The following is a 20,269-nucleotide window of genomic DNA, read 5'->3' as shown; positions in this document are numbered from 1 at the left end:
CCACGGAAAAGTGACCTGGCATGTTTGGGAACCATTAATAACGAGCATCAGGTGTGAGAAAATAATGAGTAATACTCAAAACTAACACTTATTGATTGCTCACCATCAGCTTTACGTTCATAACTTGATTAATCCTGAAAATAATCCTATTAAGTGTTATTAGTACCATTTTACAGAAGAAGAAATGGAGGCTTAGTAGCTTGCCCTAGTTCTCAGAACTAGAAAATGGCAGAGTTGAGATTCCACCCCAGGCAGTCTGATGTCAGTATCCCTGAGCTTACCACTATGCACTCAGTATGTATTCCATGTTTTAAGAGGAGATACAAAACAAACCAAGGTCAGGAATTAATCCCCTAAACAAACCACATTGGTCATGTGATAACTTTTAGAGCGCACATCTAGAAAGTAGAGTTTTCAAATTCTAACTTTATCATTTCAACATGTGCTGATAACAAAAGAGGGGATTTTGTGACTGTCAACAGACTACCTATGATTATTTTTGAGTTGATACACTTTGATAAGACCTAATTTATCTGAAGAAAATTTAAAAAAGAAAAAAAAATCAATCGACAAAGTATGCTCCACCTAACAGTTGCTGGTATGTTATCTTTAAAGAAGTTATCTTGGGTCTAGTTATAAACACCTTGGTGGTACATGCATAACTTTGTGGAGTGATAGAAAAGCTTCCTAGAAATGCAACTCCAAATCAGCTTCCAAATCTCATTTCTTGTTGGAGAATGGAAATACTGTAAATTGGATTTATGACACCTGATTTCATCCACTGAACGAGAAGAATGACTCCACCCAAGGCCACCAGTGAAGGCTTTTAGCATTGGTTACTGGTAAATTTCTCCAAAGAGCCAAAAATTCACAAATTTCCAGTAATTAGTAAGAATTTCTTGGATTGTTCAGACCTCCTCATGATTGTTTTAGTTGAGGGTGGAAGTCCTGTGAAATGGCTGGGCATCCCTGAGAACTCACTGTAATCGATGCCCAATCACTTTGGGAGAGCTTGGCTGAGTGCTGCAAGCCCAGAGGACCAGTTTACCTCTAGGTGTAAGACTCACAGTGCTGGGCATCTGAGCCAAGCTTGGGAAAATGTCTGAAGTCTGACCAGGAAAAATTGTTGTCTCCAAAAAAAAAAAAAAATCTGCCAAAGCAAAATTAATAAACATTGGGCTTCCCTGGTGGCGCAGTGGTTGAGAGTCCGCCTGCCGATCTGGGGGACGCAGGTTCGTGCTCCGGTCTGGGAGGATCCCACGTGCCGCGGAGCGGCCGGGCCTGTGAGCCATGACCGCTGGGCCTGCGCGTCCGGAGCCTGTGCTCCGCGGCGGGAGAGGCCACAGCAGTGAGAGGCCCGCATACTGCAAAAAAAAAAAAAAAAATTAATAGACATTTATTAATGGTTACAAACTGTAATACTGCGTCAGCTATATTAATTGCTGGATTCAATGTTCAAAACAATTTCATTATATTTGAAAACAGTTTTTAGATGAGATGCTCTTCGTGAGGGAGAGTTCTTAAATATACATGGTGACTGTTGAGAAATCACAGCATATTTTAGTTACTTTAGCCAAATTATTTCAAAAGCAAAATTATAAAATCTTACATAGCAAAATTATGAAGTGTGAGATGTATATAGATTTTAACATGGGTCACGTGATGTGAAAATTAAGAGTCTTAAGAGAATATGAAGGTCTTGGGACTTCCCTGGCGGTCCAGTGGTTAAGACACCCCACTCCCAACGCAGGGGGCCTGGGTTCGATCCCTAGTCAGGGAACTAGATTGCACATGCTGCAACTAAAGATCCCGCACACCACAATGAAGATCCCGAGTGCCGAAACTAAGATACAGTGCAGCCAAATAAATAAATTTTTTTTTTTTTTTAAAAAGAGAGAATATGAAAGTCTTAGTGTAGCCATGGGTCTTGTGCAATTTTGTTCACTCAAAATGGGCTTGTCATAGGTACTTGATCTCCATCTTGTCCTCTAGGTCTGGACTCTAATTCCAAGCTATGCTCTTGGAATCTGGATAGGGCCGGTGCAAGGATCTCTGTGTTCTGGAACATCCATTCAGAACTCACATGGATTGAGTTGTCTCTTAGATCTCAAGGCCCTGCCAGCTTTGCTGTCAGTTCTGAGACAGAAGCCTGCTCTAGAGGAAGCCTGCTGGTAGAGCCTGGTCTGCAACTCCTGAGTTAACTCCAAGGGTACTTTAGAAAACACATTACCTGTTCTTCCAGAGATGACCTAGAGCCAGGCTGCCTTCAAGACCTCCTAGGGGCTGGACGTGTGGTGAGGAGTGAGGCATCTTCACTCCCTCCTGCCAGGCTTTGCCTCTTAGAGAGCAGGAGCAAAGAAATGGCTTTTGGTGTTAACACTTTCTCTTGAGAACACCTTAGAAAAATAATGTATGTCCTGACAGTTAATGACTGTCATTCATGCCAACTCTATTTTACAGTAACCTGGCTATGTGCTGCCACTGAAGAAACATGCAGTATGAACTTTGACTAGGAGGGACAGCCCCAATAATTGCCCCAACTGGGTGATGTGATCATGATGGTGGAGGTATTTAGAAACCTGGTAGGTTTCCTTCCCTGGTTTTTTTCTGGTCTTTATAGTGAGCTTATTTGTTTATCTCATGAACGTCTCATCCCCAGTACTGCAAACTCTGTGGGAAGTCATCTGTAGGGACCAGATATTGTGTTATGTTTAAGGTCATGAGAAAAACAGTGGCAACCTCCCAAAGAAAAGACTGGCTTCTGAGTCTGGATGTGTAGGGTCAGTGGGGTCGCTGTTGACTCCCCCAGGCCAACCATTACAGGAAACAGAATTACAAGTCTGTCTTACCAGGGGAGAATGGATCTCAGTAGCCTGATTTCTATATTCCCCTTGACATTTAAAAAACTCTGCTCTTGTGCCAGACATTCAGAGGAGAGTGAAGAAAATTTTAAAAGGAGAAAAATGTTTATTTGTTTTAAGGCTTTCTCAGTAATCCACTTATGCCATTTACATTAGTTAGAGAAACTTTCCATGTAAACACCATTAATTATGTAGCATAAGAGCCAAATAAAAATGCTAAAAAATAAAAGTAATTGTAGAATAAATTAGTGTAGCTTGAGTGCACATATATTATACAGAGACTGCAGACTTAATACATTTTATTGAGGGAGGTGGATTTGTAATTTTCTATTGTTTGAACTACTCGGATGGAACCAACAGAAATGACATTTTACAAATGGATACCAAAGCTGTTAAAGTTTAAACCCATATTGGCAATGAAATTATGGTTTTCACAGGGGCCTTGACTCATGCTCCCTCTCTAGATCTGTCTTGAAAAGACTATGGGAGGAGTTACAGGTTGAGTGTTCCATGGATTTCCCCAGAAGGTTTGCTGGAGCAGGACCTGACTGTCTACCCCGAAATCATTAGACTCCAGCATCTTCTCAAGTGCAGTAACAGAAGATGGCCTGTGTCTGTGTGAAAGGCAATGAGTTGTCTGTACCCTGCCAGGCAGAGAAGGGCAGAGACTGAAGCTGCTGAGGAAATCTGGTGTGGGGACCTTGCAGTAACAATGACAGGAAAAATGTACTTTACCTTTTGTAGTATTTTAGAAGTTTTCATGTATGTTATTTTTTTTGATCCTTCACAGGAATGCTGTAACATAGGTAGGGCATGTATTTTTACCAAGCCCATTTTCCAGACAAGGAAATTGATGCTTTAGGGAGGGAGATCACAGTGAAAGCATGTCCTAATTCCTATCTGTATTTTTTCCACTACCACACTCATATTTCTTTTTAAATGTAAATGAAAAACTCGTGGTTTAGTGTATAGCAATATTTTGTGCTATGTGGCATCTTTTAAGAACATTTGAGTGCATTTACATCATTTCCTCAGGGAAAGCTTTGTTTTACCTAGAGGAGCAGGAAATGGAGTTGAAATGGGAAAAGTTTTTCATTTTTATGGATTAAACCCATCTGTTATGTTCACTAAGCCTGGATCATGGAGGAGGATAGATTTCTTACAGCATAAAGAGACGAGAGAAGATGAAAAAGTGCTTCCTTCATTCCCTGCTTCAGATCCACGACTATCCAGGGAGTCCTGTTCAGACAAAACAGGGCAGCCAGCCCATCAGTCAGAAAGAGACACGTCCCCACACTCTGTGGAAGAACAGTCTTCCACAGGATTGAAGTTAACACTTACTGCTCAGAAGAGTTCTGAGGGATAATTTTTTTCACTGCTTTCAGCACCTTTCAGAAATCTGCTTAAATATTTTGCTATGTTATCTACTATGTCTGCACAACACAAAGTAAAGGGAAATTATCTTTCATTCATTTATTCAGAGTAATGCTTACTGAGTATGTACATTCCAGTGCTAGGCGCTAGAACTCTGGGGTTGAACCCGGTAGACATGCCCCTTGGTGTAATGGAACTCACAGTCAAATCTACAATCAAATGATCACATCAGTAAATATTTACTGATCTTTACTGTAGAAGTCCCTTTATCCAATGAGAGGGAGACTGGTAGCTGATTAGGTGATTGGAAAATGCAGGTAAAATGGGAAATCATTAAAATGTGTATAGGGGTATATGTGTGTGTGTATGTATTTTTATGTATATATAACAATTTTATTTTTTACTTAAAACAAATGAAAATTTATTTGCCAAATTTGGTAGGACCAAGGTGCTTTCTTTGAGGATCAGTCTGGTAACTGAAGGTTTACATTATCTTTCTTGCATAAAGCCCACTCAAAATGTATATCATCTATAACTTTCAGTTATAGACACTTTAAAGTAGAGGGAGAACTTAAAGACACTTGTGAAGTAATTTGAGCTCATTTAGATTTTTATTATTTTTCCTCAATCTTTGATACTTGTCTTGCCTACTGTTTAAGAGCAATTTTTTTCTCCAGCTTTTTCAAGTTTTTTCATAGCATTGAACTTAAGTTTTCATTGAAACAGTGACTCTCTTTTTATGCTCATATTCGATCAGTTTATGTGATATTTAATTAAACTATATAATTACAGTAATCAAGTTCAACTGCCATAAACAGGTTTGGGAACAAAAACAACCCTCTCTTAGTAAGGCTAGAGCTCAGCTGGTGGGGTGGAAGTGATGAAGGTATTAGGTGGCAGAAGTCACAAGCATTTATCATACTCTGGCAATCAGTCAATACATTTTCCAGATGGAGTTGAAAACATCAGTTAATTTCCCAGAGGAGCTCAATTAAAAGAGCTTCTATTATGATTAAAAACTAATAAACATTAGTAAGGAAAAGCAGGGGGTGCCATAAGGGTCTGTAATTGGGGGGATGTGACTCAGTCCTGGGGTGTCAGGAAAGGCCTCGCAGAGAACGTGACAGTTGAGTAAGATCAGAGGATGATTAGGCAGCTGCTCAGAGAGCGGCTGGGGCAGGGGTCCGGAGAAAAAGAGTTCCAGGCAGCAGGAGCAGCAGAGGCAATGGTGTGAGGGCAGAGGGAGTATGTGTTGAAAAGGAGGAAGTGAAAGAAGCCAGTCTTGTCAGAGCCAAGAGCAGATGCTGGGGAGCAGTCCAGGATGAGGCGCAGGGGGACGGAGGCCAGTTCACACCAGCTTTCTAGGCTCTGAAAAGCAGGAGGATCTTCCCGGTTATGGTTATGGTTATAAAGCAAGAGTCGGCTTATTTGATCAAGAGCAACAGCTGATTTGTGGAGTTTTGACCTCCAAATCTGATTTGGGCACTTCAGATTATTTGTTTTTACAATCTCAATACACTAGAGGTAGTGGAGAAAAAAATATTTTCTTAACCTCTGGCACCAGGATATCTCTTAGGGATGGAACTATCCTTGAATAGGAAAATACATGCATCAGCTGCTGGTCGGCAAATTTGAGGATCTGAGCGTAGATGTCAAGATCATAAGAGATGCTAAATATCTCTGCTGAGAAAGTGGGAGGGAGGGAGAAAGAAGGAAGAGGCAGGTATTGTATTACTTTCCTAGGGCTGCCATAACAAAGTGGGGGCTTAAAGTATCAGACATTTATTCTCTCACAGTTTGGGAGGCTAGAATTCTGAAATCAAGGTGTCAGCAGGGCCATGTTTCCTCTAAGAAGCTGTGGGTAGAATCTTTCCTTGACTCTTCCTAGCTTCTGGTGGTGGCTGGCCATCCTGGGTGTGTCTTGGCTTGCAGCCGTATCACTCCACTCGCTGGCTCTGTGGTCACATGGCATTCTCACCATGCTTCTCTGGGCCTCTTCTCCTCTTCTCGTAAGGACATCAGTTATATTGCATTAAGGGCCACCCTAATGACTTCATCTTAACTTGACTACATCTGCAAAGACCGTATTTCTAAATAAAGTCACATGCACAGATACTAGGGCTTAGGACTTGAATGTGTCTTTGCGGGGACATAATTCATCCCATAACAGGGATGAGGAGGCGGGAAGGATTAGCAAAATTGTGGGAGGTTAAATGGCTAGGGTGGATACAGCCAGTAAGAAATTGATGGTGCTAGGATGGCAGAAAAGAGTAATTCAGGGTTTTCAAGTGCTTTTTTTTTTTTGTGGTACGCGGGCCTCTCACTGTTGTGGCCTCTCCCCTTGTGGAGCACAGGCTCCGGACGCGCAGGCTCAGTGGCCATGGGTCACGGGCCCAGCCACTCCGCGGCACGTGGGATCTTCCCGGACCGGGGCACGAACCCGTGTCCCCTGCATCGGCAGGCGGACTCTCAACCACTGCGCCACCAGGGAAGCCCTCAAGTGCTTTTCTTACAGTGTAAGATGTAGTAGCCTGCATAACATCTCCCCCATTGTATCCATGTGTTGGCTCCCACCTTTCTGTTGAAAGTTTTGGTACCTGTGTTTGCTGATGCTTTGGATGTAAAGGGGAGAGAGCACGTGACAAGTGGAGTCATGGAGAAGGATTTGGGTCCCATGTTAGGGTGATGGACACCAAGGGTGTAAACACAGGAAACCTCACAGAGAACAATTCAATAGAGGCTGGAAAGCTGAACAAAAGTACTTCTGTGACTGTAAATCCCCCCACACCTAGATACTCAGAGAACTATTGGATTTCCACAGTCTCCAGCATGGGGGTTTGGGTCAACCTTATCTCCATCTTATTGGGCTAGGACCAGGGTTTCAAATACAATTATTAAAAACCTTCCGCTTCACTTTGTACTGTCAGCCTTTTTAAGGTATGTGCATGACTTTAGCTAAATTAGGAGTGTTTGTGAGTTGCTTAAAAAAAAAAAAGATGGGACTTCCTTAGTGGTCTAGTGGTTAAGAATCTGCCTTCCAATGCAAGGGATGCAGGTTTGATCCCTGGTCGGGGAGCTAAGATCCCACCTGCTGCAGGGCAACTAAGCTCGCGCGCTGCAGCTACTGAGCCCACGTGCTTTAGAGCCCACACGCCACAACTAGAGAGAAGCCTGCATGCCGCAACAAAAAGCCCGCCCACCGCAATGAAAGATCCCGCATGCCACAACGATGATCCTGTGCCACAGCTAGGACCCAACGCAGCCAAATAAATAAATATTTTTTAGAAAAAGATTAAAAATTCTGTTTTCTAAATCTCTTGCCCTAGCATTTTCTGAATATAAAAACTCCATGTGGGGACTTCCCTGGTGGTCCAGTGGTTAAGACTCCGTGCTCCCAATGCAGGGGGCCCAGGTTCGATCCCTGGTCAGGGAACTGATCCCGCATGCTGCAGCTAAGATCCTGCGTGCCGCAACTAAGACCCAGTGCAGCCAAATAAATAAATAAATATTGAAAAAACCCCAAACAAAACAAAAAACAAAATGCAGTCTCAGCCCCAGTCCTGGATGGACTGAATCAGAATCTGCATTAAAAAACAGAAAACAAAAACTCCATGTGGAATCTCACTTTGATGGCAAGAGAATGTTCTCTGAAGGTTAGTTCTCATTTCTAGTCAGTCTCTCCTTCCTTCTCAGAACACCTTTCTATTGCAGTTCTCTGTTGGTGGCTGAGGCATGGAAGCTCTTACCCACCTTTCACTCAAGTTAGCGTCAGACTCTCAAAATGAGGGAAAGGACTTCCTGTAGTGAGTCCAGATGTTTGTGCTAGCATTATAGCTATTAGCCATCAAGTCTGAGCATTGTACAAAATTAAATCTGTCCTTGAGGCCTGGAAGGGAAGACGATCTTGATAACAGTTTAACATCCTCAGAGTGAAATAGCAGAAATGGGGAAGAACCACTATCTCCATTAACTATGATCTCACATGACAGCATTGCTGTTTATTTCTGTGCTTCATTTACGCTGGGATTTAACATAAATGTGGTTTTGAAGCACATAAAAGCCCCCTTAAAACCTAAGTAATTGGCAAATGGTTAGAATAATTAATAAAGCAGTTTTTTTCTGTAAGCAGCTTGAAGAAAATGGGAAAATTTGCAGTTGGCAAAGACATTATTTGTGGCTAATCCATTATGCCTCTGTGCAGGTTTTCACCCCATATTGTAGGTATTTCATGAGTGCTGAGGCTGTTCAGGCAAAATGAAGCAAAAAGCAGAGCAATTATTCCAGAGCCTATGAACACAGTATGAGCTTATGGTTAGATATTTAGGCAAGAAGTCTCTAGGGTCTTCTCCTACTTTGTGAATCCTGTGTGAGTTGTTGGCTGGAGTAGCTGGATAATGCTCTTCTTTACCCCTGAAGGAGCTGGCTCCTTCTCCTCACCTTGTGCCAGGGAAATCGTGTCCTCTGGCTGCCGAGCGAAGATGGACCCTCTTGGTAAACCTGATAGTCATCCCCTTGTGCTTTCAAGAACCAGCCTGTCTCCCCCTTGAACCAAGCTATCTCTGCATGACTCCTGTCTGCTGAGGGAAGGTGTCCTCCACAGAGAAGATACCCATGTCAGGGCCAGGAGTTCTGAGCATGCTGGAGGAATGGCCTCTGAGGCTGGACCCAAGGCCTGTGCCGTGTGCTGGGCTCTCTCGTTCTGGACAGGGTTCTTTTCTACAATTCTTGTGTGAGGTTCTATTTCCACAGTTCCTGCTCTGCCCTTATTAGTCCTCATAACAACCCTTTTATGACAATTATTCAGCAGATATAAGAGGTGCCAGTCTTCTCTGACATCCACATTTTGACCACACCTTAAGCCCCAGACCATCTTCTCATAACTCTATACAAACTCTCAGTGGCTAACTCATGTTTAAAAGATTAAAGCAGAGAAAGAAAAAAAATATATATCAGCTTGAACTAGCTCATTGGTGCCAGTTACCCTGAAGGCATAAAGCATTCTCAAGTTGTAAACATTTCATTTTTAAAAAATAACAGCAAGTCAAGTGGGCCAGGATTCAGGAATCTCTTGAAATAGTAATAAATTTTAAAAGATTCTTTCTAAAATCAAGAGTGTTAGCTACTTTCTGGGAAATAGCAGGAAGACTGAAAAATCACAGTACTTGGGCAGGTGTGAATGTTAGAAAGAAAGTGGGGATCAGTTATTCCCCATTAGTCAAAGAGACAAGTCAGGAGTAATTGGCATAAGCTTGGTGAAAAAAAAGACATTTAATATAAGAAGAAAACTCATTATAAGTACAAGGAAATTTTGGCATTGCCCTCTTATACTGCTGGTGACAATTCAATTATAGTATAGTCATAGTTCTTATTTTGTAATTGTTAATCGGTTAAGGCATAGATTATCTTTATGAAATTTCTCTTTGCGCGCACGCGCACGTGTGTGTGTGTGTGTGTGTGTGTGTGTGTGTGTGTAAATGAAGAAACAGAGACACAGCAGGGACCTAAGTTACTAGCTCCATTCATCTGGGGAAAGCTCACAACCCAGAATTACTCTTTGCTTCCACTACTGTTAATGAGGTAGATGGTTACTTGTGAAGGCATCTACTCAGGTTTTTGCCCCCCAGGGTGTAATTCTGGGGTTATTCGTACCTTCTTGGTTTAGCACTGGTCTCCTTTATGATCATTGCTGCCTATCACATAAGAGCAGATGATGAGGCAGAATCTAAGCAAATGGAATGGTCAGTTCATGTTTCATTGTGTTATCTCTGCCCATCACCCATTTTTAAAGCTTATCTGGTTGTATATTCTCTCATAGCTTGCTTGGATTTCTTTCCTCTTGGTCTGGAAAGAGAGAGGGGGGAAGAGCATGTGCATGCGAGAGAGAGAGAGAGAGAGAGAGAGAGAGAGAGACAGAGACAGAGAGACAGAGAGAGAGAGAGAGAGAGAAGGAAGGGAGGGAGGGAGGGAGAGAGGGGGAGAGAGGGAGAGAGAGGGAGAGGGAGAGAGAGAGAAGGGAGGGAGGGAGAGAGGGGGAGAGAGGGAGAGAGGGAGAGAGAGAGAGGGAGAGAGAGAGAGGGAGGGGAGGGAGGGAGGGAGAGAGAGAGAGAGAGGGAGAGAGAGGGAGAGAGAGAGAGGGAGGGGAGGGAGGGAGGGAGAGAGAGAGAGGGAGAGAGAGAGAGGGAGAGAGAGGGAGGGAGAGAGAGAGAGGGAGAGGGGAGAGAGAGGGAGAGAGGGAGAGAGAGAGAGAGGGAGAGAGGGAGAGAGAGGGGGAGAGAGAGAGGGAGAGACAGAGAGAGACAGAGAGAGACAGAGAGAGAGAGGCATTTGAAGGTTGCTGCCACCTCATGTCAGCTGTGCTTCTGCAGGTGACTTGCATGCCGTTGTCTGTGTGCTGTAACTCAGTAACTCAGTGGTAGCCTGACCCTCAACAGCTGCTGAACCTTTTCGTCTCTAAGCAGGGGCAGAGGAGGCCATTATTGCAAGGAAATAACATGTGGCTTTCCAAGCTGCATGAAATACATCTATCGTGACTAGATGAATTACATGTTCATGAACACTTTGAAACGGAAGATCCTCCACTTGCCAAACACTCACCTTGACTGAGCACAGGGCCCGGCAAACAGTGCAGAGCTCTGGCGTGCTCATTTCTTTACGTGTGCATCACGAGCACTGGTTTCTAAGACATGCCATGAAAAGAAAGCTGGGAAGAGTTCTGCATTTCCATGAATTTCCAGGGGAATTCCATGATGATTACATTTTTATTTCATATCAACAAGTACTTATTAAGTTCCCACCATTCTAACATTATCGTAACAAACCTGCAATACTGTATTATTAGGAAAGGAATTTACTGGTCACATGATGAGTTTCTGCAAATACTATGAAGATCACCCTCCTCCCATTAAACAGAATATCTAACTAGCCTGTGTAAAACTATTCACACCAAGATGATGAGTTTTGATGTTTCTATGTCTTATTAATTTCTGATTAATTAGTAGAGAATCATAGAAACTCTCCCTATCTTACTACACATGGGAAAAATGAAGCCAGTAACACTGATGACCAAAAAGATTGTGACATTTAAAATGCTGTCCTTTGTGCTGTTCATAGCTCATCAGGGTGTTGTTCCAGCGCTGGTTAGGTTCATGTACACGCTGTTCCTCCTACCTTCGGCCATCCCTTTCTCGGCCCTAAGATCTCTCCATTTTTATAATCTCTGCTGGGCTGACTGTGCTGGATGGATGAGTCCACTCACAGCTGTTCACACCTCCTTCCAGTGCTCCGGTACTGCAGGGGCTGGAAAGAGACTCCCTTGCAATAAGGCTCCAGATGTGATTTAGGGCTCTGCTAATCAGATGCATTCACACAATACAAATTCAGAACTGAGTTAAATGGTGAGAGCAATGGTGGTATATTAGCCTCCCCACCACCCCAGCAAGGGTCTAGTAGGAGCCAACAGTGGTGATCCCTGGAGAGCTGCTAGTGAGGCCTATTCTTGGAGCCAACATTGCACTGGCAGCCTCTTGATTCCCAAGCTCCCTGAGTTTGGCAGAGAGGACACTCCCCTTGGGGGTGGGGAGAGCTCTGCAGTGTTGTTCTAGAATTCTTCTCTCCAGGCTCAGCATAGAACTGCTCCTCCTGACTGTTCAGTGATTCTGTTAGCATCTCGGTCTCTGTAGTACATCTCTTTCTACTTACTAGCTAGAGTGGTCTCTCTGATCTGCAATGGAGTCCTGACTCATCCACTGCTCAAAGATCACCTGGGAGCCCAGTGCACCCTGAGTCAGCCCTTATTCTGTCACATCAGATTACACTTAAGTTGTTCTCTCTCTCTCTCCTTCCCACCACCCCCTTGACCTCAGGCTGTAAGGTTATTCATCTTTTAGTCCTGCTCTATCTGTGATAAAGCCTGGCCCATAATATTCACTTAAGAGATGTTTGTTTAAATAAATGGATGGATGACTAAATGCACAGGACCAAATGTCCTGTGACACTGAGTTCATGGCAGAATGCAAAACTTGTTAAAAATGCAATTTTACTTCATACATATGCCATGAGTGTATTTTATTTAATAAAATATAGCAAGGCAGACACTTTTAGCTTGATATTAATCATTACCTTTTACTTAAACAGTCAAATGGGATTTGCCGCTCAGCAGTTAAATATCTTGCTGTCCCTGGAAGACAAGCAACACGCATTGATGAATGTGAGCCTTGCCTCTTGGCTCCTGCCTCCTGCCCATTACATTTCTTCCTGGGTAAATTCCAAACAGGTGGTACTAGATGCCTCTACTGCATGGAGCTATCGAAATTGTGGGTGAGATGATCTCTCACCGGAAACTAAGCCCTGTATTTTTTTTTTTTTTGCGGTACGCGGGCCTCTCACTGTTGTGGCCTCTCCCGTTGCGGAGCACAGGCTCCGGACGCGCAGGCTCAGCGGCCATGGCGCATGGGCCTAGCTGCTCCACGGCATGTGGGATCTTCCCGGACTGGGACACGAACCCGTGTCCCCTGCATCGGCAGGCAGACTCTCAACCACTGCGCCACCAGGGAAACCCAGCCCTGCATTTTTTAAACACTGCCCTTGACTTGAGACATTGATTCTTTCTGTGTTGCCATCAGCAACAGACACTGGCTTATGGTGCCAAGAGCCTGAATTGATGTTACATCTTACCTTCCCTCTGATCCTCCCTTCTTGTTATTATTCAGTCTGCTCTCCATCATTTATCTGTTTCATTTCCCCATTAATGTGTATTAAGTGCCTACAGGTTACATTGTAATAATAATAATATAATTTTTTAAACTATTTTAAAAGGCTTTCTCAATTTGTAACTCATTTAATTCTTGTTAAAACTTTCTGAGATCGGGTGGGTAGGCATTGTTATTCTCATTTTATTGGTGAGTGCAGAGAGATGCATAAAGGATAAGTGTCCTGTTAAAAGTTATTCAGCAGAACTGGGCCTACATGGTACCAGCTGACCTTACGTATAGGTTCAGTGTTTGCCTTGATCCCATACTTTTTATGGCAAGAAATAAGACAAAGATAGAGACATAAAATAGATGATATCAAATCTTTTTAGGCTTTGCACTGCAAACCAATATATCACATAGGAGAAGACATAAAAGGAATATCTAGATGAGAGTTTGAAAATACCTCAGCTAAATTACATAAGGTGTTACTACTGTCAATGAATGTACGTGGTGCATCTACATGAAGCGCCCGTATGGAGAGGACACAGGAAGCTTAGCTGGCGATGATGAATTTCTTTGGCATTAATGATGCCACTGCAGCAGCAGCGGCAGAGAAGGTCACACACTCACAGTGTCCTGACCTGGTCTGATGACACGTGGGATGTTGAACAACATTCCCAAGTCAGAGAGCAGCCAGGGGAATTGGAAAGGCAAAACATCCCAGAAACCAAGTCAAATGGGGATTGCTCGAATAGTCTGGGGAGGAGAGAGGAGGAATGGGGCATGGAGGAAATGGTGTGAAGTTTTTCCTATGTGACACCAGAGAGTAAAATACTCACACCAGTGGGAAAATTACAGGGAGGTAGAACATTTTCTGACAATTACAGGAATCCAAAAATGAGATGAGCTACGCTGAAAGGTAATAAACTCCTCGTCACTGGAAATGTTCAAGAAGATGACCACCTGTCAAGGCTACAGGAAGGAAGCCTCCCTTGTGAGGAGCTTAGATAGTCATCTAGTTGTCAGACCGACACAGGCTGGGAGCTGGTTGAGAAGCAGGCCATGCCTGGGAGTCTGATTCAGCAGCTCTGTGTGGAATCCAGAGAATCTCTGCTGGGAAACCACTGGACCAGATCAGTGGACTCCACGGTGGAGGGAAGAATGAAGAGGACAACTCTTTCATATTTACATTTTAATCTAAAAGTTAAAAAAAGGAAGTAAGCTTACTGATGTTTGAGGTCTGGTGAATTGGATGGTCCCGTCTCACAACTGAGATGCCACATAGGATACTAGAGGCAGAGCAGGAGTACTCCAGCACTGAAAGTTGCAGCAGTATCTTCACTGTTCATTCACATTAACATGTTTCCATATATTGTAGTTATATGGAAATTTAACTGTTAAAGAAATTTATGGACGATATTATTTTAAATAACAGAATTGCAAATAGTAGAGTCTACAATATTTTGAATGAAATGGGGAATAACCATGACAATCTTTTGTGTCACAGAGAGGTTTGTAGCTTATCTTGGGTCAAAATAATTAAAGCATAGTCAAACATGAAGTTGTGCGCTTTTTTTTATGAAAAGACATGTGTCCAATTATGCTGACCTTCTGTGATGACAACTAGCTGTTGGTAGTAGAACTCTTGGCAGAAATTTTTGTAAAGCAAAACACACTTCATTCCATTTATATAGGGTTTAGTATGGGCCAGGAGTTGTTCTGTTTTAATGAGTTAAGTCACTGATTCTTCACACAGTCTTAGAAGGTAGAGACTGCCAACTCCTTTTTATAGATGAGGAAACAGGCACAGAAAGGTGAAGTGACTTCCCCAAGATCACTCAGTTAATGAAAGAGTGGAGTTTAAATGAAGGCCTTTAATCAGTCATCTAAACTAATTTACTCCTTCTCTAAAATGAGAAATCAGTTGTTTTTTGACAGTAACTTGTGCTTTGGAGAAAGCATTTTGAAAGTAATGGCTGAAACTGTTTCCATCATTAATGTTATTTTTGTTGCCAAAGCTATATAAGTGTTTAAACTTTAAAAACCATAACATCACAAACTCAGAAACTTTAGAAATAGATTTCAAAACTGATTTAAAAATGAAGAGTTTTGGGCTTCCCTGGTGGCGCAGTGGTTGAGAGTCCGCCTGCCGATGCAGGGGACACGGGTTCGTGCCCCGGTCCAGGAAGATCCCATATGCCGCGGAGCGGCTGGGCCCGTGAGCCATGGCCGCTGAGCCTGCGTGTCCGGAGCCTGTGCGCCGCAATGGGAGAGCCCACAACAGTGAGAGGCCTGCGTACCGCAAAAAAAAAAAAAAGAAGAGTTTCAGTATATTTTGAACTCATTTATTAGATATATAAAACTACAGTAAGTTTCAATTTGTTGACAAGAACAAATGATAGAGCAGGAAAAATATAAATTTACTAGCAAATTTCTATAAAAACTTTCACATAATTGGTGAATGAGATTAGAAATAAGTTTCGTAATTTAGTAAGCCCAGCAGCATTTTTTTCTCCATTTTGTTGGATATGTTTTTGAGAAGTAGCTTTCTCACCAGTGGCAGCCATTAAAGCAGTGCCAAACTTTCAAATCCCAGTATCACAAGGTATTAAACTAAGATTTAAAAAAATAATGAATCATATTCAATTGCATTATTCTCAGCAGAGAAATGTTATCAATAGAGGTGTCTTTTTAGTGAGAGAAAAAAATTCTTTGCTCCTATTAATAAAATATAATAAAATAAAAATTATTTTAAAACATTTTATCTCCATGTTACATGTTACCTTTTTAAATTTTCTCATTTTGTGGCTTTAAAGATGGTAATATATTGATACAATAGTGTGTGTATATATGTATATATGTATATATATATATATATTTATATAAAACGTATAAGTGAATATATAAAAATAACAGGGTACATGCTCAGATAGTTTACTGAGATGGGCCCGTGGTCAGCAAAGGTCAGAGTGGGGTTGGAGACCACTGGATGTGATGTCCTTCAAGGTCCGTTCCCTAGTTTGGAATCTTCAATTCTCAGGTAAATGCTCTGTTCTTATTTGGTGAGTGATAAAACCTAAGTGCCAGAAAGACACTTCCCTCCAGGGCAGGCAGCACCTCATTATGCAGCTCACTGCCCAAAATCCCGTCAAAAAAAAAAAACCAAAAAACAAGGCTAAAGACCCACATTTCTGAGTCAACTTGATTTAAGACTTGGAGCTCTTTGTGTATTGTACAACATCTAATGCACTGTCAATACCCAATAAATAACAAATCATGATGTTAATAATTAAAATTTGATGTTACTGCTCCTGTGAAATGATTTTCTGAAGAATTATTCCCTATTCACTCATGAAGAAAAATGACAGGTAGAGACAGAGCAATAGCTTTTAAGAAAATTTAGTTCCAGCTACTCTGCACGTGGTTTTACTCCCCCATCTTTGGTAAATCTGATGAATAACTGAGCAAGACAGACCCAGAACCAGCCTAAGCTGCTCCATACTGCCCCAACCTTTTGTCTTTCAGTGTTTAGGTGAGAATGTCTAGGATGTTGAATTGTATGATTTTAAAGTGCTGACAAACATTAATTAACTAGGGGTACTTCTTTGTTTGAAGAGAGTTATGTCTAATTGTGAATATGTCTCCAATTATCTGCTCTCCTTTTTTGACTGTATTATTATCTGAAATCTGCAGTATCTAATTTGCTTGTACATTTATTTTAGTATGCTTTTTGAAGTAGGTGGCAACCATGAAAAAATGGACATATAGTCACCTTAATGAGACAAATCATAATTGTACAAGATTTATGTTTATGCTCATGTATGTGCATACATGTATTTACACACACACATACACACACACATCCTTACTTCTATTTGTAACCTGTTCCCTTTCAAGGTGTGAATTTTGACAGTTGTCATACCCACATTGAACTGGACTTCATTCCTTCTGAGCTGAGATTTTTTTTTTTTTTTCTTTTTGCTGTATGCGGGCCTCTCACTGCTGTGGCCTCTCCCGCTGCGGAGCACAGGCTCCGGACGCGCAGGCCCAGCGGCCATGGCTCACGGGCCCAGCCGCTCCGCGGCACATGGGATCCTCCCAGACCGGGACACGAACCCGTATCCCCTGCATCGGCAGGCGGACTCTCAACCACTGCGCCACCAGGGAGGCCCTGAGCTGAGATTTTGTTGAGATTTGTTTAACAGCAGAAATCAGAAAAGTGCTCCAGAAAGTAAATTAATCCTCCTGCAGAAGCAAGTGTAATTAATCATGAGAGAAAACCGGCCATGCATGTCAACAGTCCAGAGAATTAGCTGAGCCTTATTGATTCATTACCTACCATGGACCCCTCCTCCCACCCCATGCAGGAAGAGAGGTGACATGAAGACGCTAGCCATACCTGACACTGGCAGCATGGGCCTGGAGACCAGATGGATTACAAACTGCTAGGGATGCTGGGCTTGTGTTTTGGCATAAGCAGTGCACACTGTTAATTAGGAGCATAGCTTTGAACAACGTCTTAAATAATTAGCCAGGGCAGGTATGTGCTTGTGCAGGGGCGGATTACAGATTTTTCTGTTGCTTAGAGAAGTTTTCTCTAGTAACAAAGGAACAAAATGTAAATTAATCTACAACTGCAGGACTTAACATTTATTATGAATTTCAAAGTAAGCTTCTAAGAAAACCATCTACCAAAACCTTCTAGACATAACAGCGTATAAATACTGATGTTGATGTCACACCTAGCCTAGTGTCTGCACTGCTAATCAGATTCTAGAGGCAGTGTTATATGGTGGACATAACAGGCTTTCAAACAGACCCAAATTCAAGGCTTGCCTTTACCATTTACTAGCTCTGTTAGACACAGCAGATTTTAAAATCCTCATAGGTAAGATAGGAATCATAGTACTTGTTATGGGCTGAATTGTGTCCCCCACAAATTCATATGTTGAAGTCCTAACCCCCAGTGCCTTAGAATGTGACTGGATTTGGAGATAGGTTTTTTTATTTTTTAAATTATTTTTATTTTTTTAAATTCTTTTTAAAAAAATTTTTATTGGAGTATAGTTGATTTACAATGTGTTAGTTTCAGGAGTACAGCAAAGTGAATCAGTTATACATATACATATATCCACTCTTTTTTTTAGATTCTTTTCCCATATTGGCCATTACAGAGTATTCAGTAGAGTTCCCTGTGCTATGCAGCAGGTTCTTATTAGTTATCTATTTTATATATAGTAGTGTGTATATGTCAATCCCAGTGTTCCAATTTATCCCTCCCCCTCTTTATCCCCTGGTAACCATAAGTTTGTTTTCTTTCTTTTTTTTTTTTTTTAACCAGGGTATAGTTGTTTTACTATGTTGTGTTAGTTTCTACTGTACAACGAAGTGGAGTTCCCTGTGCTATACAGTAGGTTCTTATTAGTTATCTATTTTATACATATTAGTGTATACATGTCAATCCCAGTCTCCCAGTTCATCCCACCCCCACCCCCCGCTTTCCCCCCTTGGTGTCCATACATTTGTTCTCTACGTCTGTGTCTCTATTTCTGCCTTGCAAACTGGTTCATCTGTACCATTTTTGTAGACTCCACATATATGCGCTAATATACGATATTTGTTTTTCTTACTTACTTCACTCTGTATGACAATCTCTAAGTCCATCCACATCTCTCCAAATGACCCAGTTTCGTTCCTTTTTATGGCTGAGTAATATTCCATTGTATATATGTACCACATCTTCTTTATCCATTTGTCTCTTGATGGACATTTAGGTTGCTTCCATGACCTGGCTATTGTAGGTAGTGTGGCAGTGAACACTGGGGTGCATGTGTCTTTTTGAATTATGGTTTTCTCTGGGTATATGCCCAGTGGTGGGCTTGCCGGGTCATATGGTAATTCTATTTTTAGTTTTTTAAGGAACCTCCATACTGTTCTCCATATTGGCTGTATCAATTTACATTCCCACCAACAGTGCAAGAGAGTTCCCTTTTCTCCACAGAAGATAGGTTTGTTTTTTTTAAATTTATTTATTTTATTTTATTTAGTTTTGGCTGTGTTTGGTCTTCATTGCTGCCCGCAGGCTTTCTCTAGTTGTGGTGAGCAGGGGCTACTCTTCGTTGCAGTGCGTGGGCTTCTCATTGTGGTGGCTTCTCTTGTTGCAGAGCATGGGCTCTAGGCGTGTGAGCTTCAGTAGTTGCAGCATGCTGGCTCAGTAGTTGTGGCTTGTGGGCTCTAGAGCATAGGGTCAGTAGTTGTGGCGCACTGGCTTAGTTGCTTAGCGGCATGTGGGATCTTCCCGGACAAGGGCTTGAACCCATGTCCCCTGCATTGGCAGGTGGATTCTTAACTACTGCGCCACCAGGGAAGCCCGGAGATAGGGTTTTTAAAGAGGTAGAATGAAGCTGTTAGGGTAGGCCCTAATCCAATCTGACTGGTGTCCTTATAAGAAAAGGAAATTGGACACACACAAGAGTCTCCAGGCATGCAGATGTACAGAGGGAAGACCATGTGAAGAGGCAGCAAGAGGGTTGCCATCTGCAAGCCAAGGAGAGAGGCCTGGAGGACATCCTTCCATTATGACCCCAAGAGGAAACCAACCTGCTGTCACCTTTATCTTGGACTTCCAGCCTTCAGACCACTGAGATAATGTATTTCTGTTGTTGAAGCCACCCAGTCTGTGATATTTTGTTATGGCAGCCCTAGAAAACTAATACAGGACTTGTTATAGGGTAATTGTGCAGATAAATGGGGTAATTTTTGTATAGGGTCTGCATATGTCCTTAATAAATGACCATTGCTATTATCATGTAAATATTCAGTAAATATCATCTCCCTTCTCTTCCTCACTGAAGAAGTTGTCCTTTCCCAGGATTCCTCACCATGCCCCTGTGGTATCTGTTTGAAATTGGACTTGGGGCAGTATGGTTCTTTCCCTTGTATCCAAGAGGATGCTGCCAACACAACCTCTTTATGGAGCAGTAAGCCACCTCTCCCCAAACACCCCTCTTATCTCTGTTCTGGATTCTTCCCTCTGGCTTTTTTCAGGTTTAGCTCCAGGAGAGAGTGCCTCCTCTGGGATAGGCTTTCTGAGTAGGTAAATCCACCTTCTTCTGCCAGTTCAAAATCTACAAAGGAAGGGTTGTCTGCCAATGGTGGAGATCATGGTAAAGAGAGGGTGAGAATATCTCATTGGATACTGGTGGTATCATATATTTCTGCACTTTCTTCATTGACATGAAGAGGTGGATACCTAATGGCTCCACAATTTGTGCAAAGTCAAAGTAGATGTCATCTTAGAAACAAACATGAATATCTGTGAGGTTCCCACTCTGACGCTTGGCT

The 20,269-nt window shown here is 42.3% G+C and overlaps 1 long non-coding RNA gene across 1 annotated transcript in view; it reads left to right on the top strand.

Moving 5' to 3' along the window:
• The window catches only part of LOC309804378, a 138,336-nt gene that overhangs the window by 35,763 nt on the left and 82,304 nt on the right, over window positions 1-20,269 (top strand). The gene's annotated exons all lie outside the window — the stretch shown is intronic.

This window comes from Mesoplodon mirus (assembly GCF_964341445.2).
Source record: "Mesoplodon mirus genome assembly, chromosome: 5".
Lineage (NCBI taxonomy): Eukaryota > Metazoa > Chordata > Mammalia > Artiodactyla > Ziphiidae > Mesoplodon > Mesoplodon mirus.
Note: the sequence above shows the minus strand (reverse complement) of the source record. Positions and strands in the feature narration are given on the sequence as shown.